Source organism: Loxodonta africana, chromosome 5, assembly GCF_030014295.1.
Source record: "Loxodonta africana isolate mLoxAfr1 chromosome 5, mLoxAfr1.hap2, whole genome shotgun sequence".
Taxonomy (NCBI): domain Eukaryota; kingdom Metazoa; phylum Chordata; class Mammalia; order Proboscidea; family Elephantidae; genus Loxodonta; species Loxodonta africana.
This window is the reverse complement of record NC_087346.1, coordinates 87,267,559-87,294,522: the sequence shown is the minus strand read 5'-3', so window position 1 is coordinate 87,294,522 and position 26,964 is coordinate 87,267,559. Positions and strand designations below refer to the sequence as shown.

Sequence of the window (26,964 nt, the reverse complement as noted above, 5' to 3'; positions counted from 1 at the left end):
CAGGTTGCTTACTGATTACCTCGAGGGATGGTGACATATCGAGGACTCTGTGTTGTTCTCTGCTGCTGGCTGATTTGGCACCCCACAGTAGCTGTAGCCAAGTTGCTGTGATGAGTGGAAGTCCATGCCGCTGGGACAAAGCATAATCTCCATCCCTGCCAGCATGGCCACTTTGTTCATGAGCCCATTGAGCAATGATGGGAGTAGAAGGGGAAAAAGGATGAGTGGTTTCCACAGAACATGTCATCCCAGCCACTTGATTGTTAAAATTCTCCTCTGCTGAGGTCACCTTTTGGTGAGCATTCGCATGAGACGTAAATACCTCCACTTCTTTGGCCCACTCAGAGAGGTCTATCCTCTTCCTTATAAATCCTTGTCTTTAATTTTCCAATCATGTTCCTACCAAGTCCCTGGCCATCCAGTCAAACTATAGGCTACAGCCCATGAGTCAGTATACAATTGCACATCTGGCCATTTCTCCTTCCAAGCAAAGTGAACAACCAGGTGCACTGCTCAAAGTTCTGCCTATTGGGAGGATTTCCCTTCACCACTGTCCTTCAGGGATGTCCCAGAAAGGAGATGTAGTGCTGCAGCTTTCCACTTTTGAGTGGTGTCTGCATTTTACACAGAACCATATGTACACCAGATAGGAGATTTCTCTTCTTCTATCAACTGATCATAAGGAAATCCCTCATCAGGCCATAGATTTAGAGTGTGAAATAGAAGATAATGTGACAGGAGTAGAGACCATGGACATTTAGGCCACTTCGTCTTGCAACTTGTGTCTTCAGGTCTTGCTTGCATCTAATCTCAAATATATCACTTCCATTTACTGATGAAGTGCTGCTGTGTATGTCCAAATTTATGATTCTGTGTGTTAGATAACATCTGATTCGTGATGGGCAGCTCAGGCTACTTGCTGACTTGGTGTTTCATGATTAAGCATTCAGTCTCTACTAAGGCCAAGTAATGAGCCTAAAGCTGTTTCTCAAAAGGCAAGTAGCTATCTGCAAAGGATGGCAGTTCTTTACTCCAAAATTCTGAGGCTCTGTGCTGTGATTCAACAATAGTGCCTTCCAGAGACTGCAAACAACATAGTTATCTGTCAGGTACACTTCAAGCACCATTGAATCAGGCACATCATATGGTGCAAGTGGCATAGCAGCTTGCACAGCAGCCTGAACCTGTTGCAGAGCCTTCTCTTGTTCTGGTGTCCAATCAGAACTAACAGCTTTTCAATTCACTTTGTAAATAGGTCAAAATAGCATACCCGAAGAGGAATATGCTGCCTGCAAAATCCAAGGAGGCCCGCTAGGTGTTGTGCCTTCTTTTTAGTTGTGAAAGTAGACAGGTGCAATAACATTTCTTTCACTTCAGAAGGACTATATCTACATGCCCCACACCACTGACCCGCGAGAAATTTCACTGAGGTGGAAGGTGTCTGAAAATTTGTGGGATTAATTTCCCACACCGCAGCATGCAAAAGTTTTACCGGTAGTTCCATAGTCATTGACACTTCTTCCTAACTCGGTCCAAACAGCATAATGTCATCAATGCAGTGGACCAGTGTAATGTCTAGTGGAAGGGAAAGGAGATCAAGGTCCCTGCAGACATAATGATGACATAGGTCTGGAGAGATGAGGTAGCTCTGAGGTAGGCAACTGAAGGTACTTGCTTGCCTTGCCAGCTAAAGCCAAACTGCTTCTGATGGTCCTTCAAAATAGGTATGGAGAAAAAGTCATTAGCTAGATCAATTGCTGAATACCAGGCACCTGGGGATATATTAACTTAATCAAGGAGACTACACCTGGGTTAGCAATTGCAATTGGAGTCATCTTCTGGTTAAGTTTTTAATAATCCACTGTCATTCTCCAAGATCCATGTGTTTCCCCCCCTACCCCAACTTGGAACACCTGGCATCTCATTCTGGTGTTACAGCTTATTAGGTGTGTGGCTTAGGTAAACCCACTTGACTCCTTTGACCTTCAGTTTCATTTTTAAAATGGAGCTATTGATCCCCACTTCACAGGTATATTAAAAAACAGTTGCCATTGAGTTAATTCCAACTTAAGGCAGCCCCATGTGTGTCAGAGGCCATATAGGCTAGTTGAATGGGGATGTGGTGGGAATCATCACCCTTGCATCCTTGTTGGTGACAGTAATCTCTACAATCCCTCCAGGAATGCAGTATATATTTTGGTTTACTCTTTTCTAGGTAGGGGCAGTTCTAATGGCTTCCACTTGGCTTTTACTGACATAATAGCCCTTAACCCATTTGGCTGAGATCCAATGGGAGTGCAGGTTCTGCAGGTTGCTAAGTGTATATATTCCAGTTATGCAATCTGGAACTGGGGAAATCACTACAGGATGGGTTTGGGAACACACTGCACCTACTGTGAAATGGACATGAGCCAAGGCTCCATTAATAGCCTGCCGTCCATATGCCCCCACTCTGACTGGTGGGCCATGATGATGTTTTGTTTCTCCTGGAAAGAGTGTCAGTTCAGAGCCAGTATCCAATAATCTCAGAAAAGTCTGATTGTTTCCTTTTCCCCAATTAACAGTCACTCTTGTAAAAGGCTGTAGATCCCTTTGGGGAGGCTGGGAGAAACATTAACAGCTTGAGTTTTTGGCAGCGAATTGGAGTCCTTCCTCAGGAGGACCCAGCCTCCCCTCCAATCAATGGGTTGTGAGTTTGTAAACTGGCTCAAGTCTGGGAATTGATTACAGGGCTATGACTCTCTATCCTGGTGATTCGAGTTAGACTGTTATTCTCTTGACCTAGAATTCATCTACTTGTACAGATTAGACAAATATTTAATAGGCTTCCTATATATTTCACTCCTAGGGACACAATGACTAAGTAGTCAATGCCATAGTTCCATATGAGTTGGATTGCTATGATTACTACTTTGACTCTGCTGTCCATTATGGTAACCATGCCCATCTTGTCTTTGACTACTGAGTGCTGTCACTTGGCCCCTACCACCATGGGCTCCTATCAGCCCCATTGTAGTTAAGTGTCTTAATACAGTTAGGGCAATTCCCACTGTCATTTCTGACTTACATAAAATAGTAATCACAGCACTCTTCAAGGATGCTGAGGTTCCCTTCACACATTTTTTTTTTCCTCATCATTGTGGTAATAGGTATGTCCTCTGGTCACTTCATATCTGGTTTTGTGGGTCAAACCTGATAAATCCACTCTAGCATGCCAATTTCCCTAAGCCTTTGGATACCTTCTTCTACAGTACACCAAGGGAGGTCTGGTACTTCACCTTGATTTAGTGTAGGCCATCACATAATCCATGGTTGAGCAACCCAACCAAATAAACTATTAAATCCTTTCCTAACTTCTAGAGCTAAAACATTGAAAAAGAATCTGTGCTTCATGAGCCCATACCAGTAAACTCAGACTGATCCATCTTTATATTCCTTGCCCCATGATCTCATACCCTTAGTAGTCATTCCCATACATATTCCCCTGGTTTCTGTTTAGAGAAGTCAAGCAGTTCTTTCATGGTGTAGCATACCTCCTCCTGTGTTACACTTTGTACTTTGCCTTTTGGAGCTCGCTGGGACTTAAGTCTGTTATAGATCTAGAAGCCAAATCAATGGGGAAAAGTTTTGAGAACATTCAACATTGTCATGTAAAACATCTGCCTCAGGCAATGTCCAAAGCAATGACTCAGGAAAAGGCACTTTTGTTGCAGCTGGGTTAATCTCATTAAATGGGAGTGTAAGGGCTAATGGTTGTGTTGGCAAGAGTGATTCAATGGAATTCAGAGACTCAGTGTCTCCACTTTCCTGATTATCTGCCCATTTGTCACCATCTCAGGTTTGGGTTCCCAATTCTTCTCCATCAATGTCTTTCAAAGGCAGTTGAGTTGGTGTTGTAATTCAACCACTCTTACAATAAGACTCTGGGTTTGGTTTTTGGCAATATCAGTTCTGTTACAACAAGAAATAAGGCTTTTTTCAAGGTACAAGTGGAAAATTTGAGGCTATGTGTTGCTTGAGTTTAACTCTGAAGCCCTGAGCTGATTTCTTTCTTTCACCTGTTTGTCTAGTGAAAGCTGGACCAAGTAACTAGCTTTTTTATACTTCTAGTTCTGAGAAAATTGTAGAAAGCTATCATCCATGCAATCACCCAGAACCTCATCTTTCACCAATACCTGATCTATAGGTGGTGATAGTTTGCATATTTGAGTTGTCACCTTATACCATGGATTAGCAGTGCTGTTTTTACTACTGGAAGCAGAGTTGTCAACATCCTTAAGAATAATCACTCCTGCTAATCAATTTAGAAAATTCATCTTTATAATTTTTTTTTCTCTAGAACCACCCCACTCTTGGTACCAAATGTGTTAGGCTGGGCTCTCTAGAGAAGCAAAACCCAGTAAAGCATATAAATATATATATATATATAGAGAGAGATTTATATCAAGGAAACAGCTCACACAGTTTTTATAAGCTGGAATGTCCCAAGTCCCTGGAGCAGGGAAGAGACTTCTCCTAATTCACATAGCTGCAGGGGCTGGTGAACCCAATAACAGGCAGTAAAGCAGGGCTGTTGCTCACATGTTCCGGAGATCAACGAATCTCAAGATCGGCAGGCAAGACCTCAGATAAGCTGCTAGCTCATGTCTCAAGAACCAGAGATCAGATGAACAGGAGTCAGCTGTAGGATTTCAAGCAAACAGAAGCCCCAGCAAGGAGACCAGGAATGTCTAGGCAGCAGAGGGTGCAGAGATGAAGGCTGAGGGGTTGGTGAGCTGCCCCCCTGCTTGTACCACTCACAGCAAATCCCATCATGGGAGTAATCTATATATCCAATCTCAATAGGGAAGTGACCACAACATTTTATGACTGTCAGAACACTGAGAATCATGGCCAAGCTAAGTTGACACCATCACAACAATCAAATGAGATTAATTCTGTCTTAGTCATCTAGTGCTGCTTAAACAGAAATACCACAAGTGGATGGCTTCAACAAAGAGAAATTTATTCTCTCACAGTCCAGTAAGCTAGCAGTCCAAATTCAGGGTGCCAGCTACAAGGGAAGGCTTTCTCTCCCTGTCAGCTGTGAGTAAGGCCCGTGTCATGCGTCAGTCTTTCGTTGGTCTGGGAGCATCTCAGCACAGGAACCTCAGGTCCAAAAGATTCGCTCTGTTCCCAGCTCTGCTTTCTTGGTGATATGACGTTCCCCTGTCTCTCTGCTCCCTTCTTTTTTGATATCTCAAAGGAGATTGCCCTAAGACACTCTGTAATCTTGTAAAACAAATCCCTTGTCATTGAATGGATCCTGACTCTAGTGACCCCATATGACAGAGTAGAGCTACCCCATAGAGTTTCCAAGGAGCACCTGGTGGATTCGAACTGGTTACCTTTTGGTTCAGAGCTGTAGCACTTAACCTCTGCACCACCAGGGTTTCCTCTTTAACCACAGGCAGAAATTATACTTTATAACACATAGGAAAATCACAAAATGGGGTACAACCACACAATATTGGGAACCATGGCCTAGCCAAGTTGACACTTATTTTGGGGGGACACAATTCAATCCATGACACTGGAACTAATAAAATATTCTCCAGAGTGGTAGGATACAAGATAAACGTAGAAAACTCAGTTGGATTCCTATACACCAATAAAGACAACTACAAAAAGGAAACCAGGGAAGCAATATTGTTTATGACAGCCCCTAAAAAAAATAAGACACTTAGGAATAAATGAACACAGATGTAAAGACCTTTACAAAGAAATCTACAAATCACTATTCCAAGAAACCAAGAGGCCTACATAAATGGAAAAACATACCCATGCTCATGGGTGGGTAGACTCAACATTATGAGAATGTCATTTCTACCAAAAGAAATCTACAAAAAACATGCAATCCTGATCTAAATACCAATAACATTCTTTAACGAGATGGAAAAACTAGTCACTAAGTTTATGTGGAAAGGAAAGAGACCCCAGATAAGTAAATCCTTATAGAAAAGGAAGAACAAAGTAGGAAGTGTCACACTACTTGATCTCAGACCCTACTATACAGCTAGAGTAGTTAAAACAGACTGGTGCTGGCACAACAACAGACACAGTGTCCTATGAAACAGAATTGAGAACCAAGATGTATATTGATCTACCTACAGCCACCTGATTTTTGGCTAAGGCCCAAAGTTTCTTAAACTAGGAAAAAACAGCCTGTTTGACAAATCATGTCAGCAAAACTGAATGCCCATCTGGAAAACAAATGAAACAAGACCCATAACTCACACCACACACAAAAACTAATTCAAAATAGATCAAAGACCTAATTATAACATCAAAAATTATAAAGATCATGGAAGGAAAAACTGGGTCAACACTACGGGCCCTAATATAAGGCATAAACAGGATAAAAAAAGTTAATTAACAGCACACACACACCAGAAGGTAAGATACATAAAGGTTTCTTCTGAAAATTAAACACTTTTGCTCATCAAAAGACTTCACCAAAAGAGTAAAAAGAGAACCTACAGAATTAGAAAAAAAATTTGACTATAAAATATCCAAGCTCTATTCTCTAAAATCTATAGGAAGGTACACCTCTGCAAAAAAAAAAAAAAAAAAGATAAATACTCCAGTTAAAAAATGAACAAAGGGCTTGAACAGACACTTCACCAAAGATGTTCAAGGAGCTAACAGACATATGAGGAAACGCTTGCAATCACTAGCCATTAGGAACAAATATAAAATTAAATGAAATTTTGGTGTTAGGGAAATGATAGGAAATGCTTACAATAGAATTTTCAATACAACTCATCTAGATAATTGACACATTTTAAAGAAAAAACAGAATATAGTGCCACAGAAGGTAATACTGTTAAATCATACATAAAAACCCGAGTTAAAATTCCACAAACTAACTTGCAACACATTTAACAGAAAAAGGAGTGTTACGCATTGTCTAGCAAAAACTACAAATCATAAACAAGAAACAGTCCAATATTAATAAATGAAGCATATGAATAGGCAGTGACAGAAGTAAAAATGTCCAATAACCCATGGTTTCAGGGGACTTCTAAGTCAATTGGCATAATAAAATCTATTAAGAAAACATTCTGCATCCCACTTTGAAGAGTGGCATCTGGGATCTTAAACACTAGCAAGCAGCCATCTAAGATGCATCAATTGGTCTCAATCCACCTGGATCAAAGGAGAATGAAGAACACCAAGGACACAAGGTGATTATGAGCCCAAGAGACAGAAAGGGTCACATGAACCAGCAACTACATCATCCAGAAGAACTAAATGGTGCCCAGCTACAACTGATGACTGCCCTGACAGGGAACACAGCAGAGAACCCCTGAGGGAGCAGAGGAGCAGTGGGATGCATACCCCAAATTCTCATAAGACCAGACTTAATGGTCTGACTGAGACTGGAAGAACCTCGGTGGTCATGGCCCCCAGACCTTCTGGTGCCCCAGGACAGGAACGATTCCCGAAGCCAACTCTTCAGACATGGATTGGACTGGACAATGGCTTGGAGAGGAATATCGGTGAGGAGTGAGCTTTTTGGATCAGGTGGACACTTGAGACTATGTTGGCATCTCCTGCCTGGAGGGGAAATGAGAGGGTGGAGAGGGTTAGAAGCTGGTAAAAAGGACACAAAAAGAGAGAGTAGAGGGAGAAAGCAGGCTCTCTCATTAGGGGGAGAGTAATTGGGAGTGTGTAGCAAGATGTGTATGGGTTTTTGTGTGAGAGACTGAATTGATTTGTAAACTTTCTCTTAAAGCACAGTAAAAATTATTTTAAAAAATGTCCAGTTTTGGCGGGGCCAAGATGGCGGACTAGATGGACGCTACCGCGGATCCCTCTTGCAACAAAGACTAGGAAAAACAAGTGAATCAATCACATACATAACAATAAACGAACGCTGAACAACAAACACAGATTTAGAGACGGAGAACGAACAAATACGGGGAGGCAGCGATTGTTTTCAGAGCCTGGAGCCAGCGTACCAGTCAGGTGACCTTTGGCGCCTGATTTGGGGCAGAGCCCAAGGGGGCAGACGGCACAAACAAGGGGCCCAGCCCTAGCCCCCGAACTCATTCCGGGAGGGGGCCCAGCCAGTTTGCGTGGCGGCGTGGCGGCACAGCCGGTGGGAGAAGTCCCCGGGAGGCAGTGACTGGTCTTGGAGCGGGGAGAGCGGTGCCCCAGCTGGGACGCGCAGTCGCGGCGCAGGAGAGGGGAGCTGCTCCGCCCTTCTGAGCTGACCCCGGGGGGGAGCCCAGCCGGTTCTAGGAAGCTGCGTGGCTACGCGGATGGCGGGAGGGGGATTCCCCAGGAGGCAGCGACTGATTTTGGAGTCGGGAGTGCACCGTCCCAGTAGGGGAACCTTAACCTTGGGCGTGGGGCTGATAGTGGAGGATCTGACCTTGACTCTAGCGGGCCAGACGCCCCAGGGGCAATCTCCACACAGCCAGCACACATAGGCAACACGCCCCACGGAAATCTCAGATATAATAGTCATTTCAAGCAAGACAAGCAACTCTGGCTATATTCTGAGGTGCTACTCTCCTATCTCTCTGATCCCTTCCCCACCCTCCCCAGGCGGCTCCATTAACATCCGAATAGCCTGAGCCAGAGGGAGACTCTGATAGGGATCTGACTGCATTTTTTTTTTTAGCGGATTTTCTGGAAAACTAGTTTCCCAGTGATGGCTCGGAGACAGCAGTCCATATCAAACCACATAAAGAAGCAGACCATGACAGCTTCTGCAACCCCCCAAACAAAAGAATCAAAATCTTTCCCAAATGAAGATACAATCCTGGAATTATCAGACACAGAATATAAAAAACTAATTTACAGAATGCTTAAAGACATCACAAACGAAATAAGGCAAACTGCAGAAAAAGCCAAGGAACACACTGATAAAACTGTTGAAGAACTCAAAACGATTATTCAAGAACATAGTGGAAAAATTAATAAGTTGCAAGAATCCATAGAGAGACAGCATGTAGAAATCCAAAAGATTAACAATAAAATTACAGAATTAGACAACGCAATAGGAAGTCAGAGGAGCAGACTCGAGCAATTAGAATGCAGACTGGGACATCTGGAGGACCAGGGAATTAACACCAACATAGCTGAAAAAAAATCAGATAAAAGAATTTAAAAAAATGAAGAAACCCTAAGAATCATGTGGGACTCTATCAAGAAGGATAACTTGCGGGTGATTGGAGTCCCAGAACAGGGAGGGAGGACAGAAAACACAGAGAAAATAGTTGAAGAACTCCTGACACAAAACTTCCCTGACATCATGAAAGATGAAAAGATATCTATCCAAGATGCTCATCGAACCCCATTTAAGATTGATCCAAAAAGAAAAACACCAAGACATATTATCATCAAACTCGCCAAAACCAAAGATAAACAGAAAATTTTAAAAGAGAAAAACTGCCAGCCAAGGATCATATATCCAGCAAAACTCTCTCTGAAATATGAAGGCAAAATTAAGATATTTACAGATAAACACAAGCTTAGAGAATTTGCAAAAACCAAACCAAAGCTACAAGAAATACTAAAGCATATTGTTTGGTCAGAAAACCAATAATATCAGATACCAGCACAACACAAGGTCACAAAACAGAACGTCCTGATATCAACTCAAATAGGGACATCAAAAAAACAAACAAATTAAGATTAATTAAAAAATAAATAAATAGATAAAATAATACACATAACAGGGAATCGTGGAAGTCAATAGGTAAAAGATCACAATAATCAAAAAGAGGGACTAAATACAGGAGGCATTGAACTGCCAGATGGAGAGTGATACAAGGCGATACAGAACGATACAAGTTAGGTTTTTACTTAGAAAAATAGGGGTAAAAAATAAGGTAACCACAAAAAGGTATAACAACTCCATAACTCAAGATAAAAGCCAAGAAAAACGTAACGACTCAACTAACATAAAGTCAAACACTATGAAAATGAGGATCTCACAATTTACTAAGAAAAATGTCTCAGCACAAAAAAGTATGTGGAAAAATGAAATTGTCAACAACACACACAAAAAGGCATCAAAATGACACCACAAAACTCATACTTATCTATAATTACACTGAAAGTATATGCACTAAATGCACTAATAAAGAGACAGAGAGCCTCAGACTGGTTAAAAAAAAAAACGCAATCCATCTATATGCTGCTTACAAGAGACACACCTTAGACTTAGAGACACAAACTAAAACTCAGAGTATGTAAAAAATACATCAAGCAAACAACAATCAAAATGAGCAGGAGTGGCAATATTATTTTCTGACTAAATAGGCTTGAAAGTTAAATCCACCACAAAGGATAAAGAAGGACACTACATAATGATTAAAGGAAAAATTTACTAGGAAGATATAACCATATTAAATATTTATGCACCCAATGACATGGCTGCAAGATACATAAAACAAACTCTAACAGAACTAAAAAGTGAGATAGACACCTCCACAATTATAGTAGGAGACTTCAACACACCCCTTTTGGAGAAGGATAGGACTTCCAGGAAGAAGCTCAATAGAGACACGGAAGATCTAATTGCTACAATCAACCAACTTGACCTCATAGACTTATACAGAACACTCCACCCAACAGCTGCAAAGTATACTTTTATTTTCTAGTGCACATGGAACATTCTCTACAATACATCACATATTAGGTCATAAAACAAACCTTTGCAGAATCCAAAACATCGAAATATTACAAAGCATCTTCTCAGACCACAAGGCCATAAAAGTAGAAATCAATAACAGAAAAATCAGGGAAAAGAAACCAAATACCTGGAAACTGAACAATACCCTGCTCAAATAAGACTGGGTTATAGAAGACATTAAGGAGGGAATAAAGCAATTCATAGAAGGCAGCAAGAATGAAAACACTTCCTATCAAAACCTCTGGGACACAGCAAAAGCAGTGCTCACAGGTCAATTTAGATCGATAAACGCACACATACATAAAGAAGAGCCAAAATCTAAAGATTTCATCAAAAGGATAAAAAGACCACCTACAGACTGGGAAAAAAATTTCTGCTATGACCTTTCTGACCAATGCCTGATCTCTAAAATCTATACGATTCTGCTAAAACTCAACCACAAAAAGACAAAGAGTTCAATTAAAAATTGGGCAAAGGATACGAACACGCACTTCACAAAAGAAGATATTCAGGCCGCTAACAGATACATGAGGAAATGCCCTCGATCATTAGCCATTAGAAAAATGCAAATTAGAACTACGATGAGATTCCATCTCACTCCAACAAGGCTGGCGTTAATCCAAAAAACACAAAATAATAAATGTTGTAGAAGCTGTGGAGAGATTGGAACACTTAAAATGGTACAACCATTTTGGAAATCGATCTGGCATTTAGTTAAAACGCTAGAGATAGAACTACTGTAGGACCCAGAAATCCCACTCCTTGGAATATATCCTAGAGAAATAAGAGCTTTTACATGAACAGATATATGCACATCCACGTTTATTGCAGCACTGTTTACAATAGCAAAAAGCTGGAAGCAACCAAGGTGTCCATCAACAGATGAATGGATAAATAAATTATGGTATATTCACACAATGGAATACTACACATCGATAAAGAACAGTGATGAATTTGTAAAACATTTTATAAAATAGAGGAACCTGGGAGGCTTTATGCTGTGTGAAATTAGTCAGTTGCAAAAGGACAAATATTGTATAAGACCACTATTATAAGATCTTGAGAAATAGATTAAACTGAGAAGAACACATTCTTTTGTGGTTAGGAGAGTGGGGAGGGAAGGCGGGTAGGAGAGGGTTATTTACTGATTAGATAGTAGATAAGAACTACTTAAGGTGAAGGGAAGGACAACACTCAATACAGGGAAGGTCAGCACAACTGGACTAGACCAAAAGCAAAGAAGTTTCCTGAATAAACTGAATGCTTCAAAGGTTAGCAGAGCAAGGGCGGGGGTTTGGGGACTATGACTTAAGGGGACACCTAAGTCAATTGGCAAAATCAATTCTATTAAGAAAACTTTCTGCATCCCACTTTGAAGTGTGGTTTCTGAGGTCTTAAAAGCTAACAATTGGGCATCTAAGATGCACCAATGAGTCTCAATCCACCTGGATCAAAGGAGAATGAAGAACACCAAGGTCACAAGGTAATTATGAGCCCAGGAGACAGAAAGGGCTGCAAGAACTAGAGACTACATCATCCTGAGAGCAGAAGAACTAGATGGTGCCCAGCCACAACCGATGACTGCCCTGACAGGGAGCACAACAGAGAACCCCTGAGGGAGCTGGAGAACAGTGGGATACAGACCCCAAATTCTCATTAAAGAACCAGACTTAATGGTCTAAGACTAGAAGAATCTTGGCAGTCATAGATCCCAAACCTTCTTTTGGCCCAGGACAGGAACCAGTCCCCAAGCCAACTCATCAGACATGGATTGAACTGGACAGTGGGTTGGAAAGAGATCCTGATGAGGAGTGAGCTATTTGCATCAGGTGGACACTTGAGACTATGTTGGCATCTCCTGTCTGGAGGGGATATGGGAGGGTAGAGGGGGTTAGAAACTGGCAAAACGGTCACGAAAGGAGAAACTGGAAGGAGGGAGCAGGCTGATTCATTAGGGGGAGAGTAAATGGGAGTATGTAGTATGGTGTATATAAGTTTGTATGTTAGAGACTGACTTGATTTGTAAACTTTCAGTTAAAGCACAATAAAAATTATTAAAAAATGTATATATATATATAAGTAAAAAGCACAATGAGATACGACTTCATACTCACTTGGCTGACTATAATCAAGACAAAATAAAAAGTGTTGTCAAGAATGTGAAGTATGTAAGTTGATGGTGGTGAAATGATTTGGGAAGAGATAGTGAAATGATGACACAACGGAAAGAATGACAAGTAGAAATTGTTGAATGGGTGTATATTTTTTTCTGTCTGTATTTTCAGCAAAAATAAATATTATTAAAAAGAATTAGCATTAGAAAAAAATAATGTGGATAGATTGGAACACTTACACATGCCATTTGGGAAAACAGTCTGGTGTAAGTTTGAACACAGAGTTATCATATTATCAAGGCATTCTACCTCTATGAATGTTTCCAAGAGAAATGAACACATGCCCACACAAACTTTGCAAATGAATGTTCATAAACAGCGTTATTCATAAATAGTATAATAGTCAAAAAGTTGAAGCAACCCAAGTGTCTATCAATTGATGAATGGATGAGCAAAAGTGGTATATCCATACAGTGGAATATTATTCAACAATAATAATAGATAATGTCCTACATTTAATATAACGTAGATAAGTCTTGAATATTATGCTAAGTGAAAGAAGCTAGTCATAAAAAAAAACACACATATTGTATGATTTCATTTACATGAAATGTCCTGAATAGGAAAACTATAGATACTAAAAGTTGATTAGCAGTTTTCTAGGACTGGGGTTAGAGGGAGAATGGGAAGACTGAGGGGCAATGGGTAAGGGACACAGAGTTTCTTTTTGGAGTGATTAAAATGTTCTAAAATGATCATGGTTGTGGCTGCACAACTCTGTGTGTATACTAACAGTCACTGAATGGTACACTTCAAATTGATAAATTGTTTGGTATGTGTTAATAAAGATTTTACCAGACACAAAAAGCTATGAAACATGATATTCATAAGTATACTGACACAAGAATATACTTCGTCTTAAGTTCTTGTATCAAGGAGACTGCAGTCACAAGAGGCTTCACATTTGCCACTGTTCTTAACACTATTCTAAAATCTACTATATAACAAAGGTGACACCCAAATGTTAGGTCATCAGCTCTTAGCTGTGTGATTGTGATAGCACTTGTGATAAAATGGACGTTAAGTACACTCATAATAACACAGGGTCATCTATTCTTTGCTTTTTCCACTAGGCATGCTCTGACTATTCACGTAATATATTTATTTTGACCTGTAAGAGATTGATTTCTCCTGGGACATATGCATGAGCAATGTCAGAGGGAACAGAAATTGAAAAAGAATTCATTTAAACAGAATGTCTATGAAATGGATTTCAGTTCTGCTAATACAAGTAAGTTGTTACTTTAGCTTGAAACTTGTGGAAGAGTGCTTGTGTGGCCAAGAGAATACAGATATTGGATCAATATAAAGAAAATACTGGATGAACTTATTCAGAGGGACCGTGAGGTAACTGTTCTAACACATTCAGCTTCCATTCTTAGCGTCCCTAACACACAATCTGCTATTAAATTTGAAGTTTATCCTACTTCTCTTATTAAAGTTGATTTTGAATTTATTTCATGAAAATGGATCAGGAAATGGACATATAATCTGCCAAAAATACATTTTGAACATATTTTTCAGCAGCACAAGAAATCTCTTGGGAATATTATTTATTCAAAGGCTCTGTAAAGACATAGTTTTCAACAAGAAACTAATGAGGAATTTACAACAATCAAGGTTTGATGTCATTTTTGCAGACGTCATTGGTCCTTGTGGTGAGTTGCTGGCTGAACTACATAAAATACCCTTTTTGTATGGTGTCTTGTTCACATCTGGCTACACATCTGAAAAGTATAGTGGAGGACTTTTAATCCCTGCTTCCTATGTACCTATGGTTATATCAGAACAAAATGATCCAATGACAGTCTTGGAGAGGGTAAAAAATATGGTAAAAAATATGATACATGAGCTTTATTCTGACTGTTGGTTCCAGACATTTAATGAGAAGTGGGATCAGTTTTACAGTAAAGTACTAGGTAAGTCATGTTTTTAGTTGATATAATGAATTCCTAACTTTTCCTGTGTCTTCGAAGGTGAGTTTGTGTAAATAAAAAGAGAGATGAATTTCTTTTTTGTTAGTGAAAGAAGAAATGAAAATATGAAATGACCTGTCAGTCTCACAAATATTATAGAGAGGCCTCTGTTAGAATTAGTTGGAAGAAGCTGGTGGTGCATCAAGACAGACTCCAGAAAGTCAGAAACTCAAAAATTAAGACACTTAGAATTTCTTTAATTACCTATCTATTTTATTGTACTTTTTATTTTTAAAAATGTCATTATAAACCTCAGTGAATGGCTGGATGGTCATAGACATGTAGATTGAAGAGTGGCACACTCCTTCGAGCATAACTGTTTATGTAACCAAAACAAGTTGCCATCCAGTCGATTCCAATTCATAGGACAGAGTAGAACCGCCCCATAGGATTTCCAAAGAGCAGCTGCTGGATTTTGAGCTGACCTTTTGGTTAGCAGTGGCTCTCATAAGCACTGCGCCACCTGGGTGCAAACTATGTATGTAGCATTGAAAAAACCACTTCTCCTTAGCTCAATATTCTTATTTATTAGTTAAATATGTTTCCATATTAACTTCTGACGATTCCTTCTCAGTTGAGGGATATACTGGCTCTATCCCAGATGCAAAAACTTATAGTTTGTGTCTACAATAACTTATTAATCTGCTAACCAAATAGTCATAATCAAAATCATGAAATCCTACCTAACTTTTGTGTAGTGAAGCTTGAGGTTTCTAATACACATTTCTTCACTAAGCGCTTACAAATCATCCGTCTTACAGGCTTATCATGTTGTTGGGGGTTGGCATGCGAGGTGTTAGTCTGTATTAAATTCGGAGTGAGTGCCTTTCTCTGTTACCATACTTTTTGAGAATGTTTTCAGTTGTCAATTGCAAATAGTTTTGTTTAATAATAACATATTATTCAGCTCTTAACTTGAACCAAATGTAGTAGTTGGTACAAGAAATTGAGCCATACTCACAAAAACCTCAAAGTTTAGTTGGAAAACCGAGTGTTAAGGGACTAGACTGAGTACTTCTGGGGACTGTGTTTTCATGTCTATGGTAGGATTAATTGACTGGGGAGTTCAAATTCCAGTTATCTGCATTTCTGCAGCTGCTACCTTTACAACTTTATTGTTGTTATTAGGTGCCATCCAGGTGGTTCCAACTCATAATGACCTTACGTACAACAGAAAACACTGTCCAGTCCTGCGCAATGTTCACAATTATTGTTATGTTTGAGACCTTTGTTGTAGCCACTGTGTCAATCCATCTTGTTGAGGGTCTTCCTCCTTTCAGCTGACTCTATGCTTTACCAAGCATGATGTCCTTCTCCAAGGACTCATCGCTCTGACAACATATCCAAAGTATGTAAGATGTGGTCTCTTCATCTTTGATTTTAGTGAACATTCTGGTTGTACCTCTCCCAAGACAGACTTGTTCATTCTTTTGACAGTCCATGATATATTTAATATTCTTCACCAACATCACAATTCAAAGATGTCAATTCTTCTCGTTCTTCCTTATTCATTGTCAAGCTTTCACATGATACCCCTGAAAATACCATGATTTGGATCAGGCGCACTTTAGTCTTCAAGGTGATGTTTTTGCTTTCAAAACTTTAAAGAGGGGCTTTGCAGCAGATTTGCCCAATGCAATCAAAGTGTCTTTTGATTTCTTGACTGCTGGTTCCATGGGTGTTGACTGTGATTCCAAGTAAAACGAAATGCTTGATAAATTCAATCTTTTCTCCATTTATCATGATGTTGCTCATTGGTCCAGTTGTGACGATTTTTGTTTTCTTTATGTTGAGGTGTAATCCATACTGTAGGCTGTGGTCTTTGATCTTCCTCAGTAAGTGTCTCAAGTTCTCTTCACTTTCAGCAAGCAATGTTGTGTTATCTGCATAACACAGGTTGTTAATGAGTCTTCCTCCAATCCTGATGCCCAGTTCTTCTTCATATAGTCCAGCTTCTCGGATTATTTGCTCAGTGTACAGACTGAATAGGTAGAATGAAAGGATACAACCCTGATGCACACCTTTCCTGACTGAAACCATGCAGTAGCCCTTTGTTCTGTCCAAACAACTGCCTCTTCCTCTGTGTACAATTCCTCGTGAACACAATTATGTGTCCTGGGATTCCACGTAACAAGGGAAATAAATTCTGCATACATAGTAAAGATCAAATAATTTCTATCAATTGTATCTGAAATTTCCCTTAATTTGAAATTACAAAAAAATTCTGTCAGCATACAGTAAATATACCTTATGAAGGAAAGCAAGAATCTATTTTAAGTTAGTAATACACCTTTAAGAGATAACTAAAAAGTAAGCATTCTTTACTGTGCTACTTTATAGTCTATTGAGATCCATTTTGTCTACTATCTTATTGGCAACCACATAAAATTGAGATTCTATTCAAGGATTAAAACTTAATATTATTCTGAGTGCAAAGTATTTAAGCTATATATAATATCTTTGTAGGATCCGAAGCCTTCAGTAAGATTAATGAATATTTTATGCAATTTAACTGTATTTGTAAAAAATTTTCCCATTCATATTAAAGGAAAATGACAGTCTTAGGAAGGTGAGGAAAGGAAGAATGAATTGTAGCATAATAGTTAAAATAATGTATTTATACTAATTGTTATTTAAATTGCAGAAACAATACGGGCATTTCAATAGGTAACTACAAACGTATATTCATTGATTGTAAGTGAGCATGACTATTTCACAGACATTTCAAACTCAAAAATATTTTGAATGTTAGCAATTCTTAACCTCTGCACATTAGGGAGCAAATAGGGGGATATTTGGGAAACTATGAGAAAGTTTAAAGTGAGACATAAAGGTGATATACAATAAGCCCCAATAGAACTAAGTTTTCCTTAGTGTTCATTGTCAGGATGTAAAATTCCAATAACTCCCAACTGAAAGGACTCTCCAGAAAACCTGCTGGAATGAATACATGTGATTTAGTAGAACTATAACCAAACATGTGCTGTCGTATCGATTCCAACTCTGAATGACCCCGTGTGATCAGAATAGAGCTGTGCTCTGTAGAGTTTTCATTGACTGATCTTTCAGAAATAGACCTCTGTGCCTTTCTTTTCTTGCATCTCTAGGTGGACTTCAACTTTCAATCTTTTGGTTAGCACCTGAGCACTGTACTCATTTGACTATAGGGTTGTTATGAGTCAGAATTGACTCGACAGCAACATGTTTTTCTGGAACTCCAGGAGAAATATAACTATACAGAATTAAGCTGAGTTGAGATCTTGCTGTGGTACTTCCTTCCAAGGATTTATATTAGTAATAACTGTAATTGAAGAATTGAGTGTCCCTTTCACTACTGTGTAATAGCCTAATTTCATTTCTTGCTTCCAGCACACATAACACTTATACACATTTACACAAATATACATAACAGAGGCCACAGATCTCCTAACACTCATCTCCTTCCAAAGGAACTGACTGATTATTTTTGTTAAAAAGCAGCCACTCTTCTAATAATTTCTCTCTATCAATACTTGAAGATCCCTGTGTGGCGCAAACCTACAAAACAAAATATTGACAGATCCGGCCTACCAATGGAACTCAGAAGAAAGGTTAATAGATGCTTCCATAAAGATTATAGCTAAAAAATCATATGGTAATCAGTTCTACCCTGTAACACATAGGATTGTCATGAGTCAGAATCAACGCTATGGCAACAGGTTTTGTTTTGGTTGTCACTACTTGACTTTTTCTCTTGTTTGTCACCAAATCAATAAATACTGTTCAATATTTTGTTGCTGTTTCATGATGAAGAAACTTCTTTCTTCACAGGAAATAGAAGAGTTTGTCCAGAGCTCTGGAAAATATGGCGTTTGGTGTTTTCTCTTGGGTCAATGATCAGTAACATCACAGAAGAAAGGGTCCATGTGTTTGCATCCGACTTTGCCCAGATTCCACAAAATGTAGATAAAGTATCTTCATGGTGAGCAACTACTTCACTAGTCTGTTCAACTGTGTAAAGGGACTGATTATGAAATTCTCTGCAGGAAGGTAAACTATTATGATAGCTCCAATTGATCGCAAATTTAAGTTTGACAACAAAAATTCTGGTGTTAGACGTGAAAATAATACAAGGTCTTTTTAACTGATAACTATGTTAGCAGTAACATTGTGATGAGAAATACACATATATAATAGTTGCAGTGTGAAGTTTTGGTATTATGACGTTGCAGCCAGGTACAGGAATCATTGGATCCTGTCCTGTCATTTGCTCCCCTTACTTGCAGGATTCCTGAAGGCACAATATTGACTGCAGGCATTATCTGAAAGTAGTAGAATTTTAATTTGGTGATTAAAACACTAGGTCAGGTAGGAAAGTAAAAAAAAAAAAAATTCACAAAAGAACGAAGTCTCAGGAACATGGCACTCTAAATGGAAGCACCATGCCATCCCTTTGAGGCAAAAACCTGAAAAAATTAGGCAAAGAGATACAAACTTCAAGCCTGGAACCCTAAACATCAAAGACGGGATAAAGAACTTGACCAAGCACCGAATGGAATAAGAAACTGATAAAGAAGGCAAATGAGGAGAACTATGGAGTGGAGGTTTCCTGCCAACTAACTTGGTACTCATCTGCCATCTTGGACTACAGCCACTAAGGAACACAGGGAAGGCAAATTCACTAAGTTCCCACCCAGAGACAGAGCACCTGGTAACCACAGATATGAACTTCCATCTCCACACTTCTTCCCTCTACTTGGCCTCGACTGCTTTCCTACGGGCAACCACCACTCAGCCAGAGAAACAGCAGTGCACTGCCACCTAGGTTCACCCTGCACTCACAGGCAAGTAAATTCAGCACCATTTTTTTTTTTTTGGTTGCTGTTTTTGTTTGGACATTTTTGTTTGTTTTCTCACTCTGCATTCCTTCCTTCCCTTTCTCCTGGCCAGCCAGCCCTGTGTCCAGTCCTTGCTCCTTCTTGAAGGGCTGTACCACACTATTCAGGTAGAGAGCCACCAGTCCAGCCTCTTTGGTTCTGTGCAAAGCCCACCACCTGGCTCTCACAGTGCCATTTTTTTTAATTTGCTGTTTCTTCTCTCTCTCTCTCCCTTCCTTCCTTCCTTTCTCCTTCCCACCTAGCCATGTGCACTGCCCCATCCCTCCTTAACAGGACTGCTTGGCTAGACAGCCACTGTCACACAAACTCCCCGGGTCCATGCTGCACTCATCAGCCAGCTACTTCAGTGTCATACAGTCTCATTAAACACAAAATCTACAAATACCAAAGAAATAAAAGAGAAATCCAGAAACAAAAGGAATTCAACTGAAGATAGTAAGGGAAACAAAGAAAACATCAGCACCACAAAAGAAGCACTACAAAATGATAGTGATAAACTCACACCTATCAATAATCACACTGAATATATACAGGTTATATATGCCTATAAAGAGATGGAGAATGAAAGAATGTCTGGAAAAAAAAATGACCCAGGAACATGACATCTACAAGAGACATGCCTTAGAAAAATAGACATAAACTTATTAAAAATCAAAAGATTAAAAAAAATACATAAGTACATCCCTAAAAACCAAACCCAGTGCCGTCTAGTCGATTCCAACTCATAGAGACCCCATAGAACAGACTAGAACTGCCCCATAGAGTTTCCAAGGAGCACCTGGCAGATTCGAAGCGCTGACTCTTTGGTTAGCAGCCTTAGCACTTAACCACTACATCATCAGGGTTTCCTCATATATATATATATAAAGCAGACAGCAACCAAAATAGAGCAGGACTGGGAACGTTAATCTCAGATAAAATAGTCTTTAAAAGAAAAGCCACCATAAAAGACAAGAAAGGACTTCATATAATGATGAAAGAGACAATCCACCATAAGGATATAACAAAAATAAATATCTACACACCCAACGACAGGGCTCCAAACTACATAAAACAAACTCTAACACAGTAAAAAGAGAAACTGACAGTTCCACAATAATAGTAGGAATCTTCAACCTGCCACTCTCGGTAAAAGACAGAACATCTAAAAAGAAACTCAACAAAGGCACAGAAGATCTAAAGGCCATAATCAATCAGCTTGACACATATAGAACATTCCACCCAACCTCAGCAAATTGCACATTCTTTGCCAATGCACATGGAATGTTCTCCAGAATTGACCATAACTTAGGCCACAAAGCAACCCTGGACAAATCCAAAACATTGAGATAATGCAATTCAGCTTCTCATATCACAACACTGTAAAAGTAGAAACAAATAACAGGGAGAGCCAGGAAAAAACAATCACACACAAGGAAACTAAATCAAATCTTGCTGAAAAACCACTGTGTAACAGAAGAAATCAAAGTTAGAGTCAGAAAATTCCAAGATCTAAATGAGAATGAAAATAGATCACAGCAAAACCTAAGGAACATAGCAAAGGCAGGGCTCAGAGGTCAATTTAGAGGAGTAGATGCACACATGAAAAAAGAAGAAAGGGAAAAATAGAAACATTAGCTCTAGAACTCGAATAGAAAGAAAACAGCAGAAGCCCACAGCCACCAGACGAAAGGAAATAATAAAGATCACAGCAGAGATAATTGATCTAGAGAACTGAAAAACAATACAAAGAACCAACAAAACCAAAAACTGATTCATTGAAAGGATCAACAAAATCAACAAACCATTGGCCAAACTGACAAAAGAAAAGCAAGAGAGAAAGAAAAAGCCCAAATAAGAAATGAAATGTGGGATATTACCACAGACCCAACTGAAGTAAAAGGGATCATAAAGAGAACTATGAAAAACTATAATCCAACAAATTTGAACTCTTATGCACTGCTGGTGGGAATGGAAAATGGTAAAACCATTTTGGCAAATGACATGCTGCTTCCTTAAAAAGCTGGAAATATAAATACCATACCACCCAACAGCCTTCCTACTACGAATATATCCTACAGAAATAAGAGCAGACACATGAACAGACATATGCACTCCCATGTTCCTTACAGCATTACCACCTATATGCCCATCAACAAATTAATGGATAAACAAACTATGATACATACACACAATGAAATGCTATGCAACAATAAAGAACAATGATAAATCTGCCAAAAGTCTCAAAACATTTATGAAACTTGAGAACATTATGCTTAGTGAAATAAGCCTATCACAAGAGGATAAATACTATTTCAGACCACTATTATAAAAATTCATGGATAGGTTTACAAACAAAAAGAATCAATCTTTGATGGGTAAGAGGGAGGGAAGGAATGGGGAGGGAAAAACACTAACTAGACAATAGATGAGTGGTAACTTTGTTGAAGGGTAAGACAGTACACAATACCAGGGGAGTCAGCACAACTTGACCAAGTCAAGGTCATAGAAGCTTCATGGACACATACAAACTCCCTGGAGGACAGAATTACTGGGTTGAAGGCTGGGGACCATCGACTCAGGGGACATCTAGCTCAACTGGCTTGAGATAGTTCATAAAGAAAACGTCCTACATCCTACTTTGGTGAGCGGCACCTGGGGTCTTCGAATCAACTGTGCAGCCATCTAAGATGCATCAATTGCTTCCAACCCACCTGGAGCAAAAAAGAATGAAGAACACCAAAGACACAAGGAAAATATTAGCCCAACAGACAAAAGGGCCACATAAAACAGAGGCTTCATCAGCCAGAGACCAGAAGAACTAGATGGTGCCCCACTACCACCAAGGACAGCCCTGACAGGGAACACAACAGAGGGTCCCTGAAGGAGCAGGAAAAAAGTGTGGAGCAGAACACAAATTCATGTAAACAGATGACTTAATGGTCTAAGACTGGAGGAACCCTCGAAGCCGTGGTCCCAAGACACTGTTAACCCAGAACTAAAACCATTCGCAAAGTCCACTCTTCAGACAAAGATTAGACTGGACTATAAAACATAAAATGATGTTGGCGAACAGTGTACTTCTTAGTTCAAACAGATGTATGAGACCAAATGGATGGCTCCTGTCTGGAGGCAGGATGAGAAGGCAGGAAGGGACAAGAGCTGGTTGGACAGGCACTGGGAATCCAGTGTGGAAAGGGGGATTGTGCCATCACATTACAGGGATTGCAACTGGTGTTACATAACATCATGTGTATACATTTTTGTACGAGAAATTAACTTGAGCTGTAAACTTTCACCTAACGCACAATAAAAAAAAAAAAGAAAAAAAAAAAAACAAGAGGATTGCATTGGGCAAATCTGCAGCAAAAGATCTTTTTAAAGTGTTGAAAATCAAAGTTGTCATCTCGAAGACTAAGGTTCACCTGACCAAAGGCATGGTGTTTTCAGTCGCTTCATATGCATGTGAAAGCTGGACAATGAATAAAGAAGAGGGAAGAAGAATTGATGTCTTTGAATTGCAGTGTTGGCAAAGAATATTGAATATATCATGATCTGCCAAAAGAACAACCAACAAATCTGCTTGGAAGGAGTAAAACCAGGATGCTCCTTTGAAGCAAGGATGACGAGACTATGTCTCACATACTTTGGACAGGTTATCAGTAGGGGTCAATCCCTGGAAACGGACGTGCTTGGTAAAGTAGAGAATGAGTGAAAAAGAGAAAGACCCTCAATGAGGTGGACTGACACAATGGCTGCAACAATGCACTCGAGCATAACAAAATTTGTGAGGATGGCTCAGGACTAGGCAGTGTTTTGTCTGTTGTGCATAGGTTCGCTACTAGTTGGAACTGACTGGACGACATCTAACAATAGCAACAACATAATTTTGCAGTTCTATTCATGGAATAAAGGATTTTCTTCATCTTAATTGGTGTTGTGTTGATTTGATGGCAAGAAATCACATCCTAGTACCCAATACTCGACTCTATATGTGGATCCCCCAGAATGACCTCCTTGGTAAGATTAGAGAACAATTACTGGAAATATGAGTAACAGCCAATCAGAGGGATAATAGTTTAATAGAAAATCAATTTTTCAGCATTTATTATTGAAAAACTCAAATATGAAGCATAATTTCTAGTGAAAAAAACAGGTGAAATATAATAACTGGCATTTTATTATACACAATCATAATCCTTAAAGCCAGAAGCAAGATGTCTGTTATTTCGGAGGTAATCACCTCTTTTTTGGAATTTTATAATAGCCTCCATGAGCGTTGCTCTTTTCCCTAGTACTCCCACCTCATACCTATCCTTTCCACTGCTTCAGGAATAGTTCAAATGCAGACGAACAATAACAGACAATCCCTTAGAGCCAGTGACTCTCCATTTTCTATAGGAAAATATCCTAAATCTTTATCATGAACTGATGAAATGTTTCATGATAAAGGATCACCTTCCCTTCTTTTGAGTCTAGCAGAACCATCATCACACTTCTTCCTGCTTTGCACACCCTACATATCAGACTCAATCTTTTTCTCACAATTTCTCTAAGAATATGCTGTGATGTGTCCCCCTTCTTTTGCTCATGTTTTTACTTTTATCCAGAATATTCTCCTTCAATTCCTCCAGCTGGCAATCTTCTATTCATTTTTCAAGTCTCCATGCACAGCATTTCTCCCATGAAGCCCTCAATCAGTACTCCGGTACACCTATTTGCTTCCTGCTCAGAAATCTAAAACCAATTTAAATATAGTTGTATGGGCAAGATACTCTGTTTCTTAGAAATCACTGTCTCATTGAGTTCCTTATATTTCCCATTTCTCATTTTATTCCTAAGAATTATAATGAACAGTTTTGCCAAATTTCTCACATTCCTAGGTCATCCAAAGACCAAAGCTTTTATAACTCATGGTGGGACCAATGGCATCTGTGAGGCTATCTACCACGGGATCCCTATGGTGGGCATTCCCTTGTTTGCCGATCAACCTGACAACATTGTTCACGTGAAGGCCAAGGGGGCAGCAGTGAGTCTGGACATGGACACAATGACAAATACAGATTTGCCCAAAGCTTTGAAGACTGTCATCTATCACCCGTCATGAGTGCTTATAATAAGTTTTGTTTGTTTTTGAGGTTTTTTTTTTTTTGTAATTTTAAGTGAGTTTGCAAATCAAGTCAGTCTGTCATACAAAAATTTATATACACCTTGACATATACTCCTAGTTGCTCTCCCCGTAACGAGACAGCACACTCCTTTTCTCCACCCTGTATTTCTGTGCCCATTCAGCCAGTTCCTGTCCCCCTCTGCCTTCTCATTCCCCACTCCAGACAGGAGCTGCCACATAGTCTCATGAGTCTACTTGATCCAAGAAGTTCACTTCTCACCAGTATCATTTTCTATCCAATGCTCCGGTACGATCCCTGTCTGAATAGTTGGCTTTTGGAATGGTTCGTGTCTTGGGCTAACAGAAGGACTGGGGACCATGACCTCTGAGGTCCTTCTAGTCTCAGTCAGACATGAAGTCTGGTCTTTTTTAGGAGAATTTGGGGTCTGCATCCCACTGCTCTCCTGCTCCCTCAGGGATTCTCTGTTGTCTTCCCTGTCATAGCAGTCATAGGCTGTAACTGGGCACCATTTTGTTCTTCTGGTCTCAGGCTGATACACTCTCTGACTTATGTGGCCAATTCTGTCCTTTGGAATCATAATAACTTGTGTCTTTGGTGTTCTTCATTCTCCTTTGCTCCGTGTGGGTTGAGACCAACTGATACTTATTAAATTGCCGCTTGCTAGCTTTTAAGACCCTAGCCGCCACTCTCCAAAGTGGGATGAAGAAAGTTTTCTTAAGAGATTTTATTTTGCAAATTGTCCTAGATGTCCCCTGACACCATGGTCCCCAAACCCCTGCCCCTGCTATGCTGGCTTTCAAATCATTCGGTTTATTCAGGAAACTTCTTTGCTTTCGGTTTAGTCCAGTTGTGCTGACCTGTCCTGTATTGTGTGTTGTCTTTTCCTATACATAACATAGTTCTTGTCTACTATCTAATTAGTGAATACTCCTCTCCCTCCCTCCCCACTCTAGTAACCATCAAAGAATATTTTCTTCTCTTTCAAATATTTTTCCATAATTGACTAATTTCACTCAGCATAATGCCTTCCAGATTCCTCCATGTTATGAAATGTTTCACAGATTCATTGCTGTTCTTTATCGATGCATAGTATTCCATCGTGTGAACATACCATAACTAATTTATCCATTCACCCATTGATGGGCATCTTGGTGACTTTCATCTTTTTGTTATTGTAAACAGTGCTGCAATGAACATGGGTGTGCATATATCTGTTCATGAAAATGCTCTTATTTCTCTAAGATATATTCCAAGGAGTGGGATTGCTGGTTCCTATGGCAGTCCTATTTCTATGCACCTAATAGATTTCCGAAGTGGTTGTACCATTTGACATTCCCACCAGCAGTGTATAAGTGTTCCAGTCTCTCCACAACCTCTCCAACATTTATTATTTTGTGTAATTTTTTTTTTTTTTGGATTAATGCCAGCCTTGTTGGAGTGAAATGGAATCTCATTGTAGTTTTGACTTGCATTTCTCTAATGGGTAATGATCGTGAGCATTTCTTCATGCATTTGTTAGCTACCTGAATGTCATCTGTAGTGAAGCGCCTGTTCATATCCTTTGCCCATTTTTTAATTGGGTTATTTGTCTTTTGTTGCTGAGTTTTTGAAGTACCATTTAGAATTTAGAGCTCAATCGCTGATTGGAAATGTCATAGCTAAAAACTTTTTCCCACTCTGTAGGTAATCTTTTTACTCTCTTGATGAAGTCTTTGGATAAGCATATGTGTTTGATATATTTTTTTTTTTTATTTAGATGCTCCTGGTTATTTAGTTTCTCTTCTGGTATTTGTGCATTGTTAGTAATGGTTTGTATAATGTTTATGCCACGTATCAGGGCTCCTAGCATCATCCCTATTTTTTTCTTCCATGATCTTTATAGTTTTAGATTTTATAATTAGGCCTTTGATCCTTTTTGAGTTAGTTTCTGCGCATAGTGTGAGGTATGGGTCTTGTTTCATTTTTTTACAGATAGATATCTAGTTATGCCAACAACATTTGTTAGAAGACTGTCTTTTCCCCATTTAACAGACTTTGGGCCTTTGTCAAATATCAGCTGCTCATAGGTGGATGGATTTATGTCTGAATTCTCAATTTTGTTCCATTGGTCTATGTATCTGTTGTTGTACCAATACC

The 26,964-nt window shown here is 39.4% G+C and overlaps 2 pseudogenes; both read left to right on the top strand.

Moving 5' to 3' along the window:
• The first annotated feature begins 14,059 nt into the window (after positions 1 to 14,059).
• Positions 14,060 to 26,964, top strand: part of LOC100666277 (UDP-glucuronosyltransferase 2B4-like) — a 167,227-nt pseudogene continuing 154,322 nt past the window's right edge.
• LOC135231448 (UDP-glucuronosyltransferase 2B18-like) lies at positions 18,369 to 24,857 on the top strand (annotated as a pseudogene).